Source organism: Chionomys nivalis, chromosome 16 (assembly GCF_950005125.1).
Source record: "Chionomys nivalis chromosome 16, mChiNiv1.1, whole genome shotgun sequence".
NCBI classification, from domain to species: domain Eukaryota; kingdom Metazoa; phylum Chordata; class Mammalia; order Rodentia; family Cricetidae; genus Chionomys; species Chionomys nivalis.
In genome coordinates this window covers 60,040,604-60,063,660 of record NC_080101.1, presented here as the reverse complement: position 1 = coordinate 60,063,660, position 23,057 = coordinate 60,040,604, and positions in this window count along the sequence as shown.

Here is a 23,057-nt window from a genome sequence, read left to right as displayed (position 1 = left end):
TCTGACTGTGCAGCCTCTGGGTTCTGAGGTCAGCCTGTCTTACAGAATGAGTTTCAGAGATATACAGGAAAAACCCTGTCTCAAAAAGAAGAAAAATACCCCTCCCACAGAATTGGTGACTTGGCCCTTTATGTTCCTTATTTGTTTATTTACTTATCGTGCATGTGGCTGTGTGTGGTGTGCTTGTGTGTATGCGTGTTTCCATGTCATGGGCACTTATGGTGAGGATGCTGTGTGCTAGCATGTGCACAGGCATGTGGAGGCCAGAGTTGAGGTCAAATGTTTTCTCCATTGCTCTCCATCTTATATGTTGAAGCAGGGTCTCACATGTGGACACAGGGTGTCTGATGTGACAGTCCTGGTAGCCAGCTTGCAGCAGGCACCCCCTTCTCCACTTCCTTAGTGCTTGGATTACAGGCTGAGTGCCATGCCCACCTGGCACGTCTTTGAGTGCCGAGGACCTAAACTCACGAGTGCCTTCCCTGCTCAGCCATGTCCCCACCCACCCACTGGATGAAAACTGAATGTTTTGAATATTCCAGAATGGTAACTCTGAAATTCAATTTTTCTCTTCTCCCCAGGGTTTGTTGCTGCTGCTGATTTTGACTATTGGTGTTTATTTAACGACTTTTGCAAATGGATTTTCTAATGTCGACATTCTTTGCCATTTGCGGCCACTCATGAGACTGGAGGTTAGCCAGAGCGTAGGCCCTTACCAGGCCATTCCCAAACCCAAATGCCTTTTCAGATTACCAGAAATTCCACGTGAACTTTTCAAAGTTTTTTTGTGGCCCTCCCATTTCCCAGGCTTTTCTCCCTAACTCTTTGTTTGTGCCAACTGTATCTGTCAGCTCAGGCAGTAGCAAACAAAACATTTACCTGTGAATACCCTTGACTAATGCCTCCCTCCTTTCCAGTAGCTTTTGCACTGGGCCACTTCCAAATCCAGAGAAATAAAGATAAGCCTTTTGTGCTGGCTTTCCAAGGAGTCGCCAAGTGCATTTTTAAAAAGAAACTAATTATTACTCTTTTAAAATGAAGTCTACTCTGTCCTGCTGGTGCTTGGAATTCAGGCTGTTCTCTGTAACAATTCTGCTACCTAAAGCTAGGATGAATATTAAAGGAAAAAAAAAAACCAAACAGTTCACAGCTGACCCCAATTTCCAGAGTTTTACTTTAAAAAACACTCTCTAGCCAGATAGTGGAGGCACATGCTGTCTATCCCAGCATTCTGGAGGCAGAGGCAGGCGGATCTCTGAGTTTAAGACCAGCCTGGTCTACAGACTGAGTTCCCAGACAGCCAGGGCCACATAGAGAAACCCTGTCTCAGAAACAAGCAAAACACTTAGTGGTGACTGCAAACCTCTGGGTAACTTGTGGTGTTATTTGTTTTTGCACGGGTGTGTGATGGCAGCTATGCCTCTGCCCTGAGAGCACAGTGGTGCCTTCAGAGGGCAGAAGAGGGCATCAGACCCCCTAGAACTGGAGTTACAGATGGTTGTGAGCTGCCAAGTGGGTGCTGGGAATTGAACCCAGCTCCTCTGGAAGAGCAGCCAGTGCTCTTAACCATTAAGTCATCCCTCTAACCCCACTCAGGGGATCTAGAAAGCTGATTACAGAGCAGAGCACTGGAGGCCTCTGGTCACTACCTTATAGACTCGCTCCACTCTGTAATCCTTTTGATTGGTTCTTGACAAAGTAACAAGTTTGTAAAACTGATATTCTACTAAAGAACTAGAAATACCACCCAACTTTGCTTTAGAATGCTTGAATGAGTTTTTTAAGAAAGACTGACATGACTCAGTGAGTAAAGGCACTTGCCGTCAGCCTTAGTGTCTGGAGTTCAGGTCCTGCAGTCTCACTGTAGAAGGAGTAAACTAGCTCCTGAGAGTTGTCCTCTATGGTCATGCTGTAGCATGCCCACCCCCATGCAAAATAAATAAATATTTTAAAATCACAACTTAACATTTGCATTTTACTTTATTTTACTTTATTTCAACACAGGTTCTCATGTTGCCCAGGGTGAATTTCAACTTGGGACGTGGCCAAAATTAACCCTCAACTCTTTTTTCCCTAACATAATATTTTTATTAATTATTTAGAATGCTCATACAATACACCCAGATTACGCTCACTTCCCATTCCTCCTACATCCACTCTCCCAGCCTTGTGCCCCTCCCCAAAGAAAAATACATCAAGTCTAATTTGTATTGCCCCTATACTCACTGGAGCAAGGCCAAACTCCCAGTGGCAGCCCCTTAAAGAAAACTGAGTCTTTTCCCCATCCCCTGACTCACCCCAACCCCCAGAAGTTATCAGCTGTGAAGAACTGCATGTCAGCATCTTTTTTTTAAAGATTTATTTATTTATTTATACAGTATCCCGCCTGTAGGCCAGAAGAGGGCACCAGATCTCATTATAGGTGGTTGTAAGCCACCATGTGGTTGCTAGGAATTGAACTCAGGACCTCTGGAAGAGCAGTCAGTGCTCTTAACCGCTGAGCCATCTCTCCAGCCCCAACATGTCAGCATCTTTATCACCATTTTTCAGGACTCTCTTCCACAGCTCCTGTCTGGACTGTCATTTTTTCTTCCTTTGGTTGAGGAGATTATCACAGAAGCTTCAGTGTCTCTCATTCTCAGTTATAAGTCTGCAGTCATCAACACCACTGCAAAAGAAGCCTCCTTACCCATAGCTGCTGGCGGCAGCACAGAATCCAGCCTCAGCATGGCTTCCAGCAGCTGCACAGACCACAGACAATAACATGGCTACCAGCTGCAGCCCTGATCACAGACATGCATGCCTCTGGTGGCAGCACGGATCATGGACCTCAACATTAACCTTCAACTCTTAATCCACTTGGCTCTGTCTGCCAGAAGTGCTAGAACTATAGGCTTGTGCCACCATACAGCCATGCTAACAAAAGGCCAGCTCTCCTCAGGTAGGGCTTCAACAACAGACCAAGGAGTTTATCAGGGCTATCTACAAGAGCATGGCTGATTACTTAGAGGATCGTGGACAATTTGTGAGTGGCTGCACCACCTAAGAATCTCTTTCCAGCATCCACCACTAGCAGTTTATGCATCTTCGGGTGTCCAGGTGGGAGGTGGAAGGAGCAGGGCCTCACAAATGTTAGGGGGTTCAATCTTCTGCTTGTCTCTTCCAGGTAGTTATGGCTGCTGTCAACTTAAGAGGAATGTCTTAGTTACAGTTTCTGTTGCTGTGAAGAGACGCCATAGTATCAGCAACTCCTAGAAAGGAAAACATTTAACTGGGGTGGCTTACGCCTGTCATTTTTCTGCCCAGGCACTGGCCAATCAGGTGCTTCCGGCAGGCAAGGTAAAACAGTTTTCCATAAGTAGACAAATGCAACATAAACAGAAGTAACACACCTTTGCACAGAGTAATAGTCTGCATCATAAGTAAATGTAACACATCTTTGCCTAGTTAACAGTCTACAACAAAGCCCCAGTAAACCCTTTCTTCTATATGTTGCTTTGTCCATGCCTCTTTACAGCAACAAAAAAGCAACTAAGACCCGGGGTCTGTAACCAAGTCAGGCTCTTGGTCATGACTTCCCTTCAGTGGCCTGTGTAGTGCCTTCCAGAGAAGAGGCTTCCAGCTGAGACCCAGCTTGATTTCGTCATACTAACGCATATGACATCTTCAGCAATAGGGTCTTTAGTTTTCTGATTTCTGTAAGCATTTTTAAAAAATTATTTGATAAGGCTTTGTTTCCATAAATGTACATCTGATTGAACCTGTTCATGCATCTTCACCAGCAACTGGGGCATGTCCAGCCTTTATGTTTCTGGTGTACCTGTGAGCATCTTTTTTCGACTGTGCAGCGTACATTTTTGTTGGTGTTTTTGTTTTTTGGTTTTTTTTTTTTTTTTGAGACAGGGTTTCTCTATGTAGCTGTGGCTGTCCTGGAACTCACTCTTAGACCAGGCTGGCCTCGAACTCACAGAGATGGCCTGCCTCTGCCACCCAAAAGGCATGTACCACCACCGCCCAGCAAAATTGATTCTTTTTTAAAAAAATTTATTTATATGTTATGTATACAGTGTTCTGTCTGCATGTATGCCTGAAGGCCAGAAGAGGGCCCTGAATCTCATTACAGATGGTGGCAAGCCACCATGTGGTTGCTGGGAATTGAACTCAGGACCTTTGGAAGAGCAGCCAGCTGCTTGACAGCTGAGCCCTCCCTCCAGCCAAGTACTTTTAATAAAAATCCAATCACTGTTTTAACATTTAGAGGTATAGGCTGTTATAGGATTTTATTCATTCCCCTTCTTAAGTGGCATTTGCATTTTACCAGACTGTAATGTTCCCAGAAACTTTACAGCTGTGGCTTCCTTGTGCACCTTTTGTGCAATGACGTCCAACCTTATTCCAGGTAGACTTTCTCATCTTTCTGGTGCTTTTCTACATCTGTCTACATCTCAGAGTTTAGCATACAGTGGCTGTGGCTGAAACCTTCCATAAAGGGTGAGCAAGGTCTCTGAAGGCCACTACCCATCATTCCAAGCAAGCACCAGCTGGTCACAGCAGTCACCAGCTAAACGAGACTAAAGAGAACAATGTTAACAAGTCCAGTCTGGCCTTCTCAAAAACATCAATCTTGTGGAACCAGAGAGACAGTTGGACAGTTAAGACAGTGTGCTGCTCTTGAAGATTTAGATGCAATTCCCACACCAGGCAGGCAATCACCTGGAACTCGAGTTTCAGGGGACTTGATATCCTCTTCTGGCCATGTGAGCACATAGTATTTTAAATATATATGGATACTTACATACAAAATCAATCAATCAACGATGGACCCCATGAAACAGGAGAGAGGCACTGCCACCAGCCATTAGGAAACTGCCCCCTTCCAAAAAGCTAAGTAGTGCCAGCCCAAGCTGCTCTAATTGGCCCAGAGCTAAGGGGAAGTAGGACCACAGTTCTACATGTCAGACTTACCATGCTTGCTCGTTGAAATGGTCCCCCAAGTCTGTCAGGCTCTGGGCTCTTTCTGTGGAGTAGATATTGGGGATCCTTTACAGGAGTGTGGATATTTATGGGCAGCTACAAGAAGAGCCTTTACCCATCCCAAATAACCATTAAAAAACACCACCACCACCACCTTCTCTCTCCTGAGGAGGATCAGGGGCTCATGAGCCTCTCCTCCCAGCTACCATTAACTGCTTACGTATCCTTGGGAGGAGTGAGACCGCATGAGCCTCTGCTATCTGACAGACCATCAATGGGCCCAATCTTGTGTAGGTCTCCTGCAGATAATTATAGCTGCTGATAGTTGAAGAGGCAATGTCTACGTCGTGCCTTGAGAATAGTATTCCACACACAACACATGGCCAGCAAACATGTTTCTTACATAGCTGCCACATGTGTAAGTCCCTCAGGTTTCCTGCAAAGGCATAGTTCCTTGCTAGACAAGTTATCAAAGGACTCTGTTCATTTGACTCGGTACCTGCCATTGGTCCCCCAAGCAGCTTGTCTGCCTAGTTCTCACACCCTCTTTTGCCCCATATTTCTGTCAAACTAAGGTCAGAGGGCAACGCACCGACAGCTTGAGGATCTCAGTTCCAAAAGGAGGGCTCGAATGCTTCCTGATAGTTGCCAAAGGTATGGGAGGCCAGGTGAGTGAGGAACGGATGGGGCTGGAAGCCTACCAGTCCCACCTGTAGCCCTGGGATGGGCAGAAGGGCATTTGTGAAATAGCAACGAAAGGAAAAGTCCAACCTCAACAGTCATCCAAAGATCGCAGGAGTGTGGGCCTTGACGCTGCAGTAAAGAAATGCATTCTGAGGCAGACTGCAGCTAGTCCCCAGATCCTATGGGCTCTGTGATTCCCTGAAGTGTTTGGAGTGGGCAAGTCTGTCAAGAGAGGAACTGGATGGCTGGGTTCTTGGTCTCTGCGGGTAAGGCAGGGATGAGTAGAGACTGACACAGGGCTGGGATTAGATTGGAAAGTGTGCTGGATTATGGTGATGATGTCAAAACTCTGTAACTAAATGAAAAGCAACAATAAAACAGAAAGCAATGGCACTTGAGTTTTGGTGGGTGCATTTTGTTATCTGTAGTATGTGGCAAGAGAAGGCTTTAGAATTGGGGATGGAGGGAGGGTAATAGAACCTATGTGATAGCAAAGTGAGACGGGAGTAGTGGAAGGCTTATTTAGGTAGGCCTGCTTCCTCTGCCTTCTCTCCTTCTATCAATGGTTTGATTTAGGGCACCATTTTTTTTTCTTAAGAGAAAAGGTGCACTTGGGAAAATGACCCACTCAGTCTCTTTTGGGTGGAAATAAGCTCACAAGGTAAACTGTGGGGGGAGCTGAGCAGAAGCTGTCCAAGGAAAAGAAGCAGGGTTAATATTTACAAAATGTGCAGTCACACCGATGGCACTATTTAAACAGCCCCTGTCAATCAACACTCCCACCAACCTTTCCTAACTCTATAGAGTCTAAGAGTGGTAGCGACGGAGGCAGCAGCCAGAAAATCAGAGTTGGCCTTAAAAGCTCTACACCTCACACTCATAGGCCTCTTTGGAATCCTCCCGAAGGGACATCTCAACAACACAGTTGCTGATCCACCCTGGAGCTCAAGAGGTACCTCTAAGCATGCAGGTGTTTCCTGGCTGTCTTTTCTAAGACCAGATGATAACTAAAGCGAGAAGTTTTAAAGAAAGTTAACTTCTACTTGAATTATGGAAACACACAGGACCAGAAAATTCTGCTGACACTGTGAGCCAGGAGCAGAGTGTGTCAGTTTCCCTCTGTCACCAGCATCACCAATGCATGGGTCTCACCTGCTAGGTCTCGGGGTTGGCAAGGCATGAACAGGCTTCTTTGGGTTAAGAAACTTATCATCCAAAAGGATATTGTGTTGAGACCAAACCTCCTTCTGACCCTGAGGCTGGTTCCCCTTCCTCTGGGCCTGCAGACTATACCCCTGCAAAATTTCCTGAGAGGAGAAATTATTACACTGCGGTTAGAGAAGAGGAAAGGAAAGGAAATATATCACCTCCAGTGCCTCTGGACCCACCCCACTCTTCTTCCCAGCTACAGCAAAAGTAGCTCCTAGGGCCATGCAAGCAAAGCAGCCATAAACTAGAGATGTCGGGGACTGCATTGCTCAGAAGGATGTCCACAACAGAGTGCTCATACAACGGGGGTGGTGTTTGCAGGTTCCCCTGTCTATGGAGGCCTGTACTAGTACATTTTTCACTGGTATCACAAAATAGCTGAAGCAAGGTTGAAATGCCTGGCTATAATACAGCGTATAAAAAATAACACACATGGGTTTTTGGAAAAGGATCACACCTTGACAGGAAAAATCTGAGGATCTTTTCATGGCCACCATCCTTCAAGGTTTCACCACCTCCTAAATCCGACATGAACCTCTGGGGGCATTCAATCCACCCTTTGCCTTGGCTGGTACGCAGGAGCTTCAGGTGAACTTGACCATGTTAAAATGAACTGCTGTGCAACAAGCCACCCTTGACCCCAGTGGTTTCAGAGAGCAGACAGTTGTCATCACAAATGAGCTGTGGGTGTAGAATTCAGGCATGGTGTATTCGAGTGCCAGCCAGGCTGCAGATGGCAGAAATTCTAGTACTCTTCACACTCTGGTGGCTGTTGGGAGCCATTAATTCTTTGACAGTCATTGGTCTGCAGACATGGGACTTTCCTGGGTGTTTGTGACACAGGTCATTTGCCAGCGGGTTCTCACCTTAGAGCAGCTGACAGCACCATAGCACTTGGCTTCCCTCAGCACCAATGATGAGCGGCCAACTGTGATGCACAAGGCGCTTTAAAACCTAGTCCTGGAAGTGGCCACCCATCACTGTGCCCATGTCATTATGGTCAAACTTTGCTTAAAGGGAAGAGAAAACAGACAGGGACATGAATACTATAATGCTGCCTAATATATTACCTTTGAAAGACCCCCCGAAGGATGTCTTTCTTCTGGAGAGACCCCCTACCCAAGGATCAGTCGAGACCACCCGTGCGGATGCAAACAGCAAGAGGATTTTTATTCTGTCATGACAGGGTCCCTCAGGTTCGGGATATGAAGGACATCCACAGCTGTTACAGCCCATCTTTTAAAGCAAAAAGCCACAGAGACGGAGGGGGGGACCTGTAGGTTGTTTTTTAACTTATTGGTGGCTTTTTCAAAAAGGCTATTACCAATAATTAGCTGGAGAGTGATTGCCAGATCAGATGAGGTAAAGGGAAACTTCTGAAGGTCACTTTGCCCCTTCCCAGGGACTAAGTCAAAACATCAGTAACTGAGTCAACACCTAAGGGTTATCATGCCCCTATTCAGGGAGATGGAAAGTTTCCAACATCTCAGTACGTGCATGCATAGCTGTTATGTCCTTGGTTCCCAGGGGAGGTGGGGAAGTACTGAGAGTCATCAGAAATGGCTTTAGATTTTTTTTAAAGTTTTACATTTTCTTAGGGTTGAGGGGGCTTACAAATGCATTTAGAGTCTTTTACCTTATGTGGTTTCTTATCCCAGATTTGTGGGCAAATTTATCCTTTAAAACACTACAATAACTCATATGGTGGCTATTAAAATTATATAAAATTAAGAAGTCAATTTTAGGACTGGAGAGATTGCTCAGTAGTTAATAGCAGTTGTTACTCTTGAAGAAAACCCATGTTTTGTTTCCAGCACCCACACAGTAGCTACCAATTGTCTGTGATTCCAGTTTTTGGCAGATCTGAAACACTATTCTGACCTCCTCTGGCACCAGGCATGTACATGATACACATACACACATGCAGGCAAAACATACATATATGTGTACATACAAAGATACATACATATGCACACACACAAATAAAAATAAATAAGTCTTTTTAAAAAAGAATTCACTTTTCCCGGTCATATTACTTATGTTAGAGTTTCTATTGCTGTGAAGAGACACCATGACCAAGGCAACTCTCTTAAGGAAAACATTTAATCGAGGGGGTTTGCTTACATTTTCAGAGTTCCAGTCCATTATCATCATGGTGGGGAGTGTGGTGACATGCAAGCAGACGTCGTATTGCAGAAGTAGCCAAGAGTCCTACGTCTTTCAGGCAACAGGAAATCTACTGTGACACTGGGTGATATCCTGAGTATAGGAAACTGCAAAGTCTGCCCCCACAGTGACACACTTCCTTCAACAAGGCCACACCCACTCCAGTAAAGTCACATTTCCTATTAATTTCACTCCCTCCCTATGAGATTATGGGGGCTAATTACATTCAAACTACCACTGTAGTTGGAAGCTGCTTGTTCATTTCCTGGCCACTCAGACTCCCGAAATAACCACACAGAAAACTGTATTAATTAAATCACTGCTTAGCTCTAGCTTCTCATTGGCTAGCTCTTACATCTTAATTTAACCCATTTCTATTAATCCATGTATCGCCATGTGGCTGTGGTCTACTAGCAAGGATCTGCCCAGTGTCCGTCTCCAGTGGGCTACATGGCTTCTCCTGACTCCACCTACTTTTCCCAGCATTCAGTTTAGCTTTCCCCGCCTACCTCTGCTCTGTCCTGCTATAGGCCCAAAGCAGTTTCTTTATTAATCAATGGTAATTACAGCATACAGAGGAGAATCCTACATCACCTCCCCTTTTCTGTCTAAATGAAAAAGAAGGTTTTAATTTTAACATAGTAAAACTACATATAACAAAACAGGTATCAAGCAAGAATGACAGTTACAATATTTATAACTACAGTATCTTTTAATCATATCTAAGGACAACTATAATTATAGCTATTTATTCTTCAATTCCATCAAAGACTCCAGGACATAATATTACCTAGGTAAATAGTAATAGGTTAACCAAAGATATAAGAGCTAGTTAGCAATATGCTTAAGCTATTGACCAAACAGTATTGCAAATAATATAGTTTCTGAGTGATTATTTTGGGTCTAAGCAGCCAGGAATGAATGAGCAGCCTCCAACAACAGACTGGCGTTCCAACGTGTGCTAGTTACATCCACATAAAACATGAGAGGTCTTGGAAGGAAATTCTAGTCACTAAAAAAGCAAAGTTTAGCTTCATTTTTTTTTTTTTTTTTTTTTTTTTTGGATGGGCTCTGCTTGCTGGCGGTAGGCTGCACAGCTTCAAAATGTCAGCTTCCTGGGCCGTGCTGCCAGCATGAACTCTGGCTCTTTCAGGAGACCAACCATTTAAATGGGTTTTGTGAGCGGAGTGCTACAACTTGCTTAATGGACACATAGACCCGCTGTGTGCCTAAAAATATACATGGCTCTCAGAGGCAGCAAAAACCCAGCTCTGCCATGTAGGACTGGGTGGAGCAAGCAGGCAGGGCCACATGGGCCCTAGCCATGCCCATTTAGCATAAAAAAGGGCACTTCTGGTCAGAAAATAATTACAGATACACAATAAAGACAGATTCAGATAAAAAAGACTTCTAAATGGGCCATAGTGTTGGATAAATGTATTTTGACTTGGGAGAGAGAAAAAATATAGACAATTATAAAAGGAAATAAATGGTTTTAAAAAATAAAACAAAGTTTTTAAAGAGACAGAGTATAGACAGTCATAGATTAAAGGACTAAAGATAATAAAATAGATATTAAAAAGTAATAGAGTAGGGGTTGGAGAGATGGCTCAGTGGTTAAGAACATTGCCTGTTCTTCCAAAGGTCCTGAGTTCAATTCCTAGCAACCACATGGTGGCTCACAACCATCTGTAATGAGGTCTGGTGCCCTCTTCTGGCCTGCAGCCATACAAGCAGACAGGATACTGTATAGATAATTAATAAATAAATAAATATTTTTTTAAAAAGTAAAGTAAAGAAAAATAAGCCACATAAAGACGGAATATACACAGAGAGTCTGGATTATGTATATCATTGTGTTTTCTTTGAATTTTTTGACTGAAGAGAGATATTTGATTCTGGGGACTGCTAAGATAAACCAACATAAAGATATCTTGACTTCAATATTTGGCTCTAAGAATTGTTACTTTGGAAAAGAAGTTCTTTTTTTGTTTTCACAGGAGATGAGAACCTCTGAATTGCTTCCAGACTAATGTGGTTTGATTTACTAAGACTCCCCCCTAAAAGGTTGCTGTGAACACCCCCAAAAATACTTTGCCCAACAAAAAGCAGGAAGCAGTTTGGAGAGAACTGTGCCCAAATTCCCAAATATTGTTTATTAATGTTTCTTTACATTTAAAGGGGGATATGTTATAGAGATTTGCATTGGTATGGATCTTGGTTTATTGATACAAATTTAAGATCAATTTATAGACATATATATATATATATGCTCTTGATTAAGGTATTGTGTTTGTGCAGCTCATTTAAAAATGTAATGCTTAATTAAGAAATATAAGTTCATAGATAATCATCTATAATAGTCAAGCTTATAGTCATGTTAGGTTTTCTAGAGATATAGAGATATATTTCAGCTAGATAGATAATCTTCAAACCTTTCGAAGACCTACAGAATATGGCATTTAAAATGTTTTAAGAACTTAGGATTTTCATGACAATGAGACACATCTGCTCCTGACAGCACCAATCTACTTCAAGAGACTAATGGGCATCGAAAGGCTCCTTATGGAGTTTCTTAGCCATTTGGGCAAGAAACTGCTCTTGCCTGGACTGCTTGATGTTATACTGTATGAACTGGACATGCAGGACCCACAGAGAAATGACTGCTGAACTTGCCTAAAGGTGAGACAGTCCTTTGGGGTTCCTGTTTCATGAAAGAGTCTGCCAGACATTTGCAGGACACAGAAGAAAGTGACTGACAAATTGCCAATATAGGCGGAACTGTCTTTGAAACTTCCTACTTCATGGAAAAGTCTGCTGGATACTATGGGCCTGTAGGCTGAAGATGGATGCTCCAATGACACAGAAGAACTTTGGGTGGCTGTCCAGGAAGTGAGATGTCGCTGTCAATTCTAGAATTTTGGAAGTTGCTTACAATGCACTTCCTGTTTACTTAAGTAATATTATATCCTTCTGGGGTTTTTGATAGAGTTGAAGAATAGATATAGTTTTTCTTAGTTATGATAAAAGATAAAGTAGATATAAATATTGTAACTATAATTCTTACTTGATACCTGTTTTGTTATATATAATTTTACTATGTTAAAATTAAAACCTTCCTTTTTATTTAAACAGAAAAGGGGAAATGGTATGGGAAGTCCTTCTGTGTATGTGTTGCTTTAATTGGTTAATAAAAAAGCTGCATTCAGCCAATGGCTTCACAGAATATAGCCAGGTTGGACTATATATATATATATATATATATATATATATATATATATAGAGAGAGAGAGAGAGAGAGAGAGAGAGAAAAGGCAGAATCAAAGGTATGGCATGGAGCTACCAGAGGAGAATGACACAAGTCACCAGCTAGAACCTTGCTGGTAGGCCACAACCCTCATGGTAAAATATAAAATAATAGATATGGGTTAATTTAAGAGATTAGAGTGAGCTAGAAATATGCATAAGCTAATAGGCCAAGCAGTGTTGTAATTAATACAGTTTCTGTGTGATTATTTCGAGTCTAGGTAGCAGGGAAATGAACAAGCAACCTCCAACAACATACCACACTGGTTTTGCTTAACTCCATTATATCTAGCCACCCCCATTTCTGAAAACATACTTTCAAGAAAGAAATAACTGAGCTCAGGAAATAATCCACACTAAATTGTCAACAATTATCTTTTAAATCTCCCTTTCCTCAAAGGTGTTTTTATTCTTGCAAGACTAACTAAAAGAATGAAATTCCAGGCTGGAGAGATGACTCAGTCATTACGAGCATTTACTGCTTCTACAGAGGACTGGGGTTTGGTTCCTAGCACCCACCTTGGTAGCTCATAACTACCTCTAAGCCCAGCTCGAGGGGAGCCAGTGGCTCTGGCCTCCTCAGCCCCTGGCGCTCACATGTGTTTTCAGTCAGAGACACAGACTCATTCTTATACAATTAAAATCAAAATGGAGCTGAAGAGGTGACTCAGTGTTGAAAAGCCACTGGCTGCTCTCCCAGGGGACCTGGATTCAATTCCGAGAGATCTAGTGTCCTCTTCTGGCATCTGACAGCGCTAGGCATGCATGTGGCCCACATAAACACATACATGCAGATAAATGCACACAAACAAGTAAAATTTAAAATACATTTTTTAAATTAACTGTAGGACTTTAGAGATCCCCTTTACTGGTACTTCCAGCCTCTAAAAGTCTTTTCCAAGTGACAACAATCACCTCTAACCTACCTGGCTTTGGAATTCACCTGGTTACTTTTCTCCAAGTGTGTTGAGACCGGATGTAGGTGTGTTCCAAACATCCTAGCACTGGAAAATTAAACTAGGGCCTGAGAGGAGGCTTAGCAGGTGAAGGCACTTGCTACCACGTCACAAGGCTTGACCAACACGGTGAAATCAGAGACTTGGCTCTGACCAGTTGTTTTGCACATTCACACTACATAAATAAGTGAACTTTTAAAATATTTTTGTATTTTATGTGCACAAGTGCTCTATTTGTATGTATGTATGCCTGCATGACAAGGTTGTGAGCCACCATGTAGTTGCTGGGAACCGAACTCAGGACCTCTGGAAGGGCAGAGCCATCTCTGCAGCCCCTGTAAGTGGTGGGTTTTTTTTGTTCCTTCCTCTAAAAAATTAAGCTAACAACAATAGAATCTGTTTCTGTGTTCATAAGTAGGGCCCGCAAACTTGGGAACTGGTATCCTACACAATGACGGAATTTCCCGCCTGGAATAAAGGAATCCATGCATTAACTCGGTCCATGTGGAAGGCAGACTTTCAGTCACGGAGGGTAACAACTCTGACAGAGGAGACCAGTGTTGAAAATGCCGCGGTTGCCAACAGCAACGTGCTCTCCATCTGCACTACTGTGGTCCTGAGCGTCTGCAGTCTGCAGCACTCCGGGCTCCTTCCTGCTACCGTCCGGTGTGGTTGGGGTGAGCATCCTTGACCGCATCTTCGCTGTGCGGTGCCTGGGAGGGCGGGTGGCGATAATGATAACACAACACTTGCAGAGGCTCCTTTCTGCCTGCCTGGGCTGGCGGGCGCGGGAGCAAAGCCAGTTAAGCCTTGTTTTTACTGTGAACAAAAGCCACACTCTAAGCTGTGGCGCCAAATTCTAGCTCACCCTGCGGGAGTATCTCGCAGCTCTGGACTAGGTTGGAAGGCTAGGCTAGCTGGCTGCGCCCAGCTTGTGTACCGGCCTCCTGGACTGGCGGGCAAGAGGAACCCCCAAAACCCGGACACGGAGCAGCTGGAAGCAGCCGGCAAAACCTCCAACGGAGAAGAGAGAGCAGAAGGAATCTGCAGGGCCATCCCAGCCCTAAGCCGGCCAGAAGTTGCTCTGGCAAGTGCTTCCTGACTTCTGTCACTGACTTTGATGGCAGAGACTTGTCTCTTGTGGGACCAGAGATGACCCCTGAAGCCCTCAATCCCCTGTCAGGTGCTCAGAAGTCAGAAAAAGGTGAAAGAAATGGGTTGGTGACATGCTTTGCTGGCCTCTGTGTCAGATTCTCAAAGTCAAATGTCATTAGCAAGGATGCTTTAAACATGGAATTGTTGTCCTTGTCTTGAGTCTCCAGTACATCAACATAGCAAGAACATCACCTGGGATGCCCTCTGACACAGCAGACTACCAGACGCAAGCAATGGAGAGAACACTTCAGTGACTTTGAGGTTGATGTTTTTGAGCAGGAAGCAAAAGAGCCTGCAGGGCGGCTGTGGAGCCTGCCCACCAGAGCACCTTCTCTGTTCCGCACATGCGGTGTGTGGGGCAGTCATCTATTCCTCAGGAAAGAGCCCACGGACACATCTAGATTCGCTGTGAAGGGTTAACGTGAAAACCCACATGAAGTGCCTGACATTTAGTGAGCACACAATAAACAAACGTGGTATCCAAAATACAGTAGAGAATCTTCTAGAAATAATCATATGTGAGGAGAAGCTCAGGCTGAGGAGATACCTTATCAGGGTAGTTCTTGTCTTACAACATGGCATGAATTTGATTCCCAGAACACATTTTGTAATCCCAGTGCTCAGAGGAAGAAGCAGGTGGATCCCTGAAAGTCACTGGTCAAGTTAACGTACTAGATACGTCCTTCCAGGCCAGCAAGAAACCCTGCGGAGGGGTATGTACGGTGCCTAAGGAATGACACCTGAGGCTATCTGACCACCCCCACACACACGTGCATGTACCCCAACACACACACACACACACACACACACACACACACACACACACAGAGGCTCCGGGGCAGTCTGCCTTACAGAGTGAGCACCCATACCTGACACACTGAATTGCTGGCGAGCATATAGAATAGGATTGGTCTCTGTTGGTTACTGCTGGTTTCTTCAACCTCTCTGGGCCTTGCTTGCTTCATTTGAAAAATGTATGTTGTAACAGCACCTGCCCAAGGGACCATCAAGAGCCCTGGTGGGCTGTGACAGTTCCTGTAGGGAGACGGCCACACGGCCCCTAATATGTCAACAACTGTCATCACTGCTTTCAGCATCTGGTGGATGAGCCTTCAAGAATTTATGACTCGGTGAAAGACGCCACAGCATCATTTTAGGCCAGGAAGAGGAGGACAGTTTCCGCCGGGAGTTCCCTGTCTTCCCTTCCATTCCCAGAGAGAAGGCTGGGTCCTCTAAACCTCTGATGTCCTTGTACAGCCTTCAGGACTCTACATTCTTATAGCAACTGGACCGCGCCTCTCTACAGCACTTCCTTTTCAAGCTTCTGAGCTAACTGTAGACCCCTGGACATTCGTAAGAGCACAGTCTGCATCTCCTTTTGCTTTTAATGTACTGTCCTGTGTAACTCTGGACAGTACTGAAAACAAGACTTTGGCATTCACACAGTTTACTTCTTCAGTTTAGCCTGCAGAAGGCGGTGGGGGAGGAGCATAATTCCATGTGATTCTCCTGTACAGGTTAATCTGTGTGCATCACTATAGTCAAATACAGGAAAAGGCCAGACCAAGGCCCTTTTTTGTTGCCTGGCATACTTTTGAACTCAGTTTTTTACTGACTTACACCCCATTTCCTGTAAATCATTTTTTCTCGTGGTTGTAAACTTGCTAAGAGCTTGCTTAGTCCATCATGAATAAACCCAGTGAGCAAGAAGTGTAGAATAGGTCAGGCCCCCAATATAACTGCATTCTCGGAGACAGCATTAATGATTTTATTTAGGGGAGAATTACAGAAAGCAAGATGAAGAAAATTGGGCCTAGAATTGCACTCCGTTTTAAAAGTACATAAAAAACTTTGGTATAGAAAAGATAGAAGCCCCACAGTAAACTGAATTATCTAAATGAAATTTAACACACACACACATACACACACGCACACATGTTCACACCAGTGAGCATGCTTTGGAAATGTGAAACTTTCCTGAACCATCCTCCCATCGTCCAACCATGAGCCATAGTCGTAAATATGAAGCCTCCTTTCTGCTGCTGGAGCCTGGGATCTTATTTCTTCTCGCTCTAAATAACCCAGGGCAGAAGTTGAACTTCAGTCAATGCCCAGGCTTAGAGTTGCCAGGGAGAGCCCTGCTGAGTTATCTGCGGTGAACCACAGCCTTCCAGTGTGGATGCCCTGGACGAACTGTCTAAGCTGCAAAAGGCACAGGCTAGAAGTCTGGCAGAGCATGGAGCTGAGACACATTCCCTTCATAAACCATGGCATTATTAAAATGTTAATATTCCAAACATTTCCCCTGTAAATACATTGTTGTTGGAGGCCAGCAACCATGGAGTACTGCAAAATGCTGGCGGCTATAAGGTAGAAGAAACCTTGGCCCTATGTGCCTTTGTGGAAACGAGATCGTTTTCTTTTTACGGTGAGTACCAGAACTGAAGTTAGGGACACGGGTTTCCTCTGATGCCACTGGTAATGAGTAATGGTGGGTTGTTGGGAAGGGAAAGGCACACAGAAAAGAAGGCACACTTGACAAAGTGGGGTTTCTGGCCCAGAAACGCCAGCAGCATCATGAAACTCGTTAGGGTGCAATTTTTTTAATTCCACCCTGTATCTCAGAATTACAGACTTGATGTTGATATCACTAACTTGTGTTTCCACAAAATCCCCAAATGGTTCTGTGTCGTGGTGGGTGTCAGAGAGAGGAAGTGGACGCTTAATTGGGTTTAGATGACTTCTGAACAAGCTGGGGATGTAATTCAGTTGGCAGAGTGTTTGCCAAGAAAGGAGGAAGCCCTGGGTTCTATCCTCAGCACCGCATAAACCAGACATGGGGGATACATCTGTAATCCTAGCGTCTGAGAAGTGGAGAGTCAGAAGTGGAGGCCATCTTGCTACACAGTGAGTTCCAGTCCAGTCTTTGGTACAAGAAACACTATCTCAAAAGTAAACAAAAAGTATTTTGGAAATAAACCCAGGGTATGGGAGTGATGGAGAAGGTAGAAGTAATCTTTAAGTCGCTGTCCTCAGTGGCTGAGTTGTGTAGTCATGCGTTAAAACATCACTAAAACAGGAACAAACTGGGAGAGGAAAGCTAACAGTGGTCACTTAGATCACATTGAGTTAGCGCTGCCCGCTGGCTGTGCAGGAGTGCACCAGCTGGCTGAACTGAACTCCATTACCTTACAGAATGTGTAACTGCATTACACAGTGAATTATTCATTAAAGAGACTGTAGACAAATACTTAAGAGTAGACATTTATGAACCCATTAAGTTTGCTTCTTCATCTGTTTGTCGTGCTCCCTGAGTCTGTTACGCTCATCTTCGCTGGTGGGCCTCTTCCGTCATCAGAATGCCTTCTCCAGCCCTCAGTGCTTCAGCACATCACCCTGGCCTGCAGCACTTCTTGCAAGTACGTGTTCTGTCTGTTGCCCTGGATACTTTATCTCAACAACAGGAAATCCATTTATTCCTGTGAAGTCTGCACCTACATTCCTCACCATTTTGTTTTTGTGATGGACTTTATTTTCTAAATTATGTGTTTGTGTGTCAGTGAGTAGATGTGTACACACAGGAAATGATGGCTGTGAAAGTCAGAAAGTGGCATTGGATCCCCTGGGGCTAGAGTTAGAGACTGCTAGTGAATTGCTTGATGTGGGTATTTGAACCTAGATCCTCTGGGAGAGCAGGATAATCTCCTTCTTTCTTTCTTTCTTTCTTTCTTTCTTTCTTTCTTTCTTTCTTTCTTTCTTTCTCTCTCTCTCTCTCTCTCTCTCTCTCTCTCTCTCTCTCTCTCTCTTTCTTTCTTCTTTTTTTGTTTTGTTCTTGTTTTGATTTTTCAAGACAAGATTTCTCTGTGTAGCAGTTCTGGCTGTCCTGAAACTCTCTCTGTAGACCAGGCTGGCCTCAAACTCGCAGAGATCTGCTTACCTCTGCCGCCCACATGCTGGGATTATAGGTGTGCATGGCCACACCGGGCACAGGATATTTTCTTAACCACCAAGCTGTCTCTCCAGTACTGCATGCTGTTTTGAAAGGCTGTGAACAGAGTCTTATTTCCAGTAACACCCATCCCCGGCTTCCGGATTGCGAGGAGAGGGTGACAGTGGGATGGTGTCTTGAGGAGCACTGGCCTGTGTGTGATGTCCTCTGTGAGATCTGCTGATGCTCCGTGCTGCCACAGCCACTGCTGGGACCACAGCATGATGAGTACCACACTGACACCGAGTGCCACCGTCACTGTTCAAATCCTGCAAAGAGACACCACAGCCAGGGTGACTGACAAAAGAAGGCATTTAACTGGGGCTTGCTTCGCGACAGTCACACAGAGTTAGTCCATGATCACCACTGGCAGGAAGAATGGCAGCAGACCGGCACGGCACTGGAGCAGTAGTTGAGAGCTTCCAACCTGATCCATACAGCAGGAGATAGGGAGACTAGGCCTGGCGCAAAAAGGCCACACCTCCTAATCCTTCCTAAACAGCCCACCAACTGGGAGCCCACATTCAAGTATATGAGCCTGTGGAGCCGTCCTCATCAAGATACCACACTGAAAGGTAAGACTAATCTTCAGACTGGAAACACCAAAAAGAACTGGTGTTTTAACTAGCTGTTCCCTGGTTCACACCACCAAAGTGGAGTTACCAATTCTCCCTGGCATCCCACACCTTTGCTCCAAAGGGTACCTGTAGAGGGGAGCTGCGGGCTGCGTTCCTGCCTCCCAGCTCCCGCCACTGGCTAGCTTTTGCCCCAAAATAGAAATTAATTAGGGTGGCAGAAACGCAGCCCGCTGCCCCTACTACAGAATGGCGCCCAACGTGGATAACTGAATCCACAGAAAGCCTGAGAAAGCTTGGGAAAGAATAGAGTAAAGCATGTTTTCTTGGTAGCAACAATTTCTCAGGTCTACTCTGCTTGCTAGAGGCAAGCGAGCCCTCTCATCTAAGCGAGGCTTCCTGACTCAGCTTTAGCTGCAAAACCCTGCAGCTCTTAAGAGGTCCTGCCACAAAACACTTAAATGGTGTTGATAAAAGCTGACTGCATGCTTGTTTGTTTTCAGCCATAGCAGGAAAAAAGTTGTGCTATTTTAAAATGCTGACATTCTGGTCTGTCCTGCCAGGGCAAACTCTGACTCTTTCAGGCAGGCGATCCAACTACAGAATGTTTGAGTGTGTTTTCTGAGTGCAGTGCTGCAGCTTGCTTGCTGGCAGGGACCTTGAAATGCCACAGAGTTGTGGCAATAAAAATGGCTACAGCCGGTACCTCCGCCATGAGGCTGGAAAGCTAAGGAATGGACTGGACCCAGCCGTCAAAGCCACGGCTTTAATCCTATCCATATTGCTCAGTAATTTAAAGACTCATGTAGTCAGAAAAAGAGAGAGATACAGTAAAGAGAGATTCAAAAACAAAGAAAACCTCTAAATGATTTACAGTGTGTTAAAAATACATGCAGGCCAAAGGTTCAAGTTCTTAAAAGTAAAAAAGGGAAAGAAAGAAAGAAAGAAAGAAAGAAAGAAAGAAAGAAAGAAAGAAAGAGAGTAGTTTGGGTGTGGTGGTACACACCTTTAATCCCAACACTTGGGAGGCAGAGGTAGATTGACCTCTGTGACTTTAAGGTGTGCTAGCATACACCTTTAATCCCAATACCTGGGAGGTAGAGACAGACAGACCTCTGAGAGTTCAAGGACAGTCTGGTCTACAGGGTTATTCCAGGACAAAGATATTCAGAGAACCTGTCTCAAAAAATAAAAATAAAAGAAATAGAGGTTAAAATAAAGCAGCATAAAGATGGAAAATACACAGAGAATCTTGATACTGTATGAAATTATGCTCACTTTGAATTGTTTGAATGCTGAGGAAGGAGCAACAGATGCTAAAAGATATTTGTTTATAAATGCTGCTGAACTAATCCAACATAGATATTTTGAAAATACCTTGACTTTAAAATTTGGATCTAAAGACATGATGCTTTGGAAAGGAGTTTCTTCTTTTGTTTTCACAGAGGATGAGACCCTATGGATTACTTCTATCCCAATATGGTATGATAGACCACACCCTCCTGAAAGGTTGCTTTGAGCACCCTCAAAAAACTACTTCATTCAACTGCTGACTGAGATGAACCTAGCACACAGGTTATACCATGAAAGACCTAAATAACAGCGTCCCCATTCAGCACGAAGCAGTTTGGAGAGAAATAACTGCGCCCATATTCCCAAATATTGTTTATAAATGTTCTTTTACTGATGGAGGTGGGTCTTGTATTAATCTGTTGCTTTCATTGGTTAATTAATAAAGAAACTGCCTAGGCCCATTTGATAGGCCAACCCTTAGGTGGGTGGAGTAAACAGAACAGAATGCTGGGAGAAAGAAGCCAAGTCAGTGAGCCGCCATGATTCTCCCACTCCAGACAGATGCAGGTTAAGATCTTTCCTGGTAAGCCAGCTCATGGTGCTACACAGAATATTAGAAATGGGTTAGATCAATATGTAAGAGCTAGACAATAAGAGGCTGGAACTAATGGGTCAGGCAGTGTTTAAAAGAATACAGTTTCCGTGTAATTATTTTGGGGCATAAGCTAGCCATGCGGGCAGCTGGGTGCCGGGGACGCAGCCCCGCCGCTCTTATCACAACAGAGTGGCACCCAACGTGCTAATGAACGCCACATAAAACCTGAGAGGGCTTCAAAAGGAGAGAGAGAGAGAATTTAAGACAGCTTTTTGCTGTTTGTGGGTTGCGTGCCACAAACAAATTGTCCTGACTCAGCAGCAGGAAAAAAATGGCTGTTTTAAAATGCCGGCTTTCTGGGCTGTGCCGCCATCGCGATCTCTGTCTGGCTCCTGCTGGAGACAGAGCTTTTAAATGGAGCATTTGGACTAAAGTGCTACGGCTTGCTTGATGGCAATGTGGACTGCTATGTGCCTGGAACTGTGTGTGGCTCAGGGGCACCAAATGGTTCTGAGGCAGGAGCAGCTCAGCTCTGCCATGCTGAACTGTGCTGGTCTCAGGCAGGAACTACCTTAATTACTGTAATAACAGCTCAATTAAAGTTTAGACTGAGCAGGACACAGGCGGTACCGTATTATCTGTACATGGTGCAACTTAAGTTTTTAAGAAGTGCTTAACATTTTAAGAAATGCTCCTGGATAGTAAAAAAATTACAGATTCACAATAGAACAGATTCAGACTGTTGGATGAATATACGTAGGCTTGAGAAAGAGAAAAAATATATATATATAATAAAGTTAATATCTTAAAAGAGGGTAACGTCTTTAAAGAGACAGAATACAGATAGTTTTAGATTAAAATAAAGAAAAATAAGCCACGTAAAAATGGAAAATTCACAGAGAGTCTGGATTCTTTGTATTATTGTGTTTTCTTTAAAATTTTTGACTGTAAAGGAGCTAAGTGCAGAGAGACATTTCATTATATGGGCTGCCAAGCTAAACCAGAATGGATATAAGGGTATTATGATTTCAAAATTTGGGTCTAAGGATATGATGCTTTGGAGAGGGTCTTCTTTTGTTTTCACAGAGGATGAGACTCTGTGGATTGCGTCTATCCCAAATTGGTATGATAGACCACGCCCTCCTGAAAGGTTGCTGTGAACACCTTCAGAAAATTACTTCACTCAACTGCCAACTGAGATGACCCTGGCACACAGGTTACACCATCTGAATACAGCACCCCCATTCAGCAGGAAGCAGTTTGGAGAAAAAAACTGCACCCATGTTCCCAAATATTGTTTATAAATGTTCTTTTACATTTAAAGGGGGATATGATATAGATATGAATAATTTGCATTGGTGTGGATTTAAAGGTCAATTTTGTTATATGTATATGCATATTTCTAATCTTGATTAAGGTATTGTGATTGTATAGTTCGTTTAAAAATATAATGTATATAGGTTAATGGATAATCATCAATAATTGTCAAGCTTTTAGTCATGTTAGTTAGATTTTCTAGATGTGCATAGATATGTTTCAGCTAGATAGGCATTCTTCATATCTTTCAAAGGCTACAGAATATGACATTTAATGTTTTAATAACTTAGGGCTTTTCATGATAATGAGACACACCTGCTCCTGGCAGCACCAATCTACTTCAAGAGGAAGATGGGCACCGAAGAGGCACCTTATGGAGTTTGATAGCCATTTGGGCAAGAAACTGCTCTTGCCTGGACTGTTGCATAAACTGGACACAAAGAACCCTCAGAGAGAGGACTACTGAACTTGCCTAAAGGTTAGATGGTCTTTCGGGGTTCCTGACTCATGAAAGAGTCTACGAGACATTCTGCAGGACACAGCAAAAAGTGACTGAACTGTCTTTGGAATTTCCTGCTTGATGAAAATGTCTGCTGGATACTATGGGCCTGAAGGCTGAAGATGGATGCCCCAACAGTACAAAAGAACTTTGGGTGACTGTCCAGGCAGTGAGATGTCTCTGTCATTTCTAGAGTTTTGGATCTCTTGCTTGCTTAGGTAATATTATATCCTTCTGGAGTCTTTGATGGAGTTGAAGAATGGTTAGTTATAGTTATAGTTTTCCTTAGTTATGATAAAAGATAAAATAGATATAAATATTGTAACTGTAATTCTTGCTT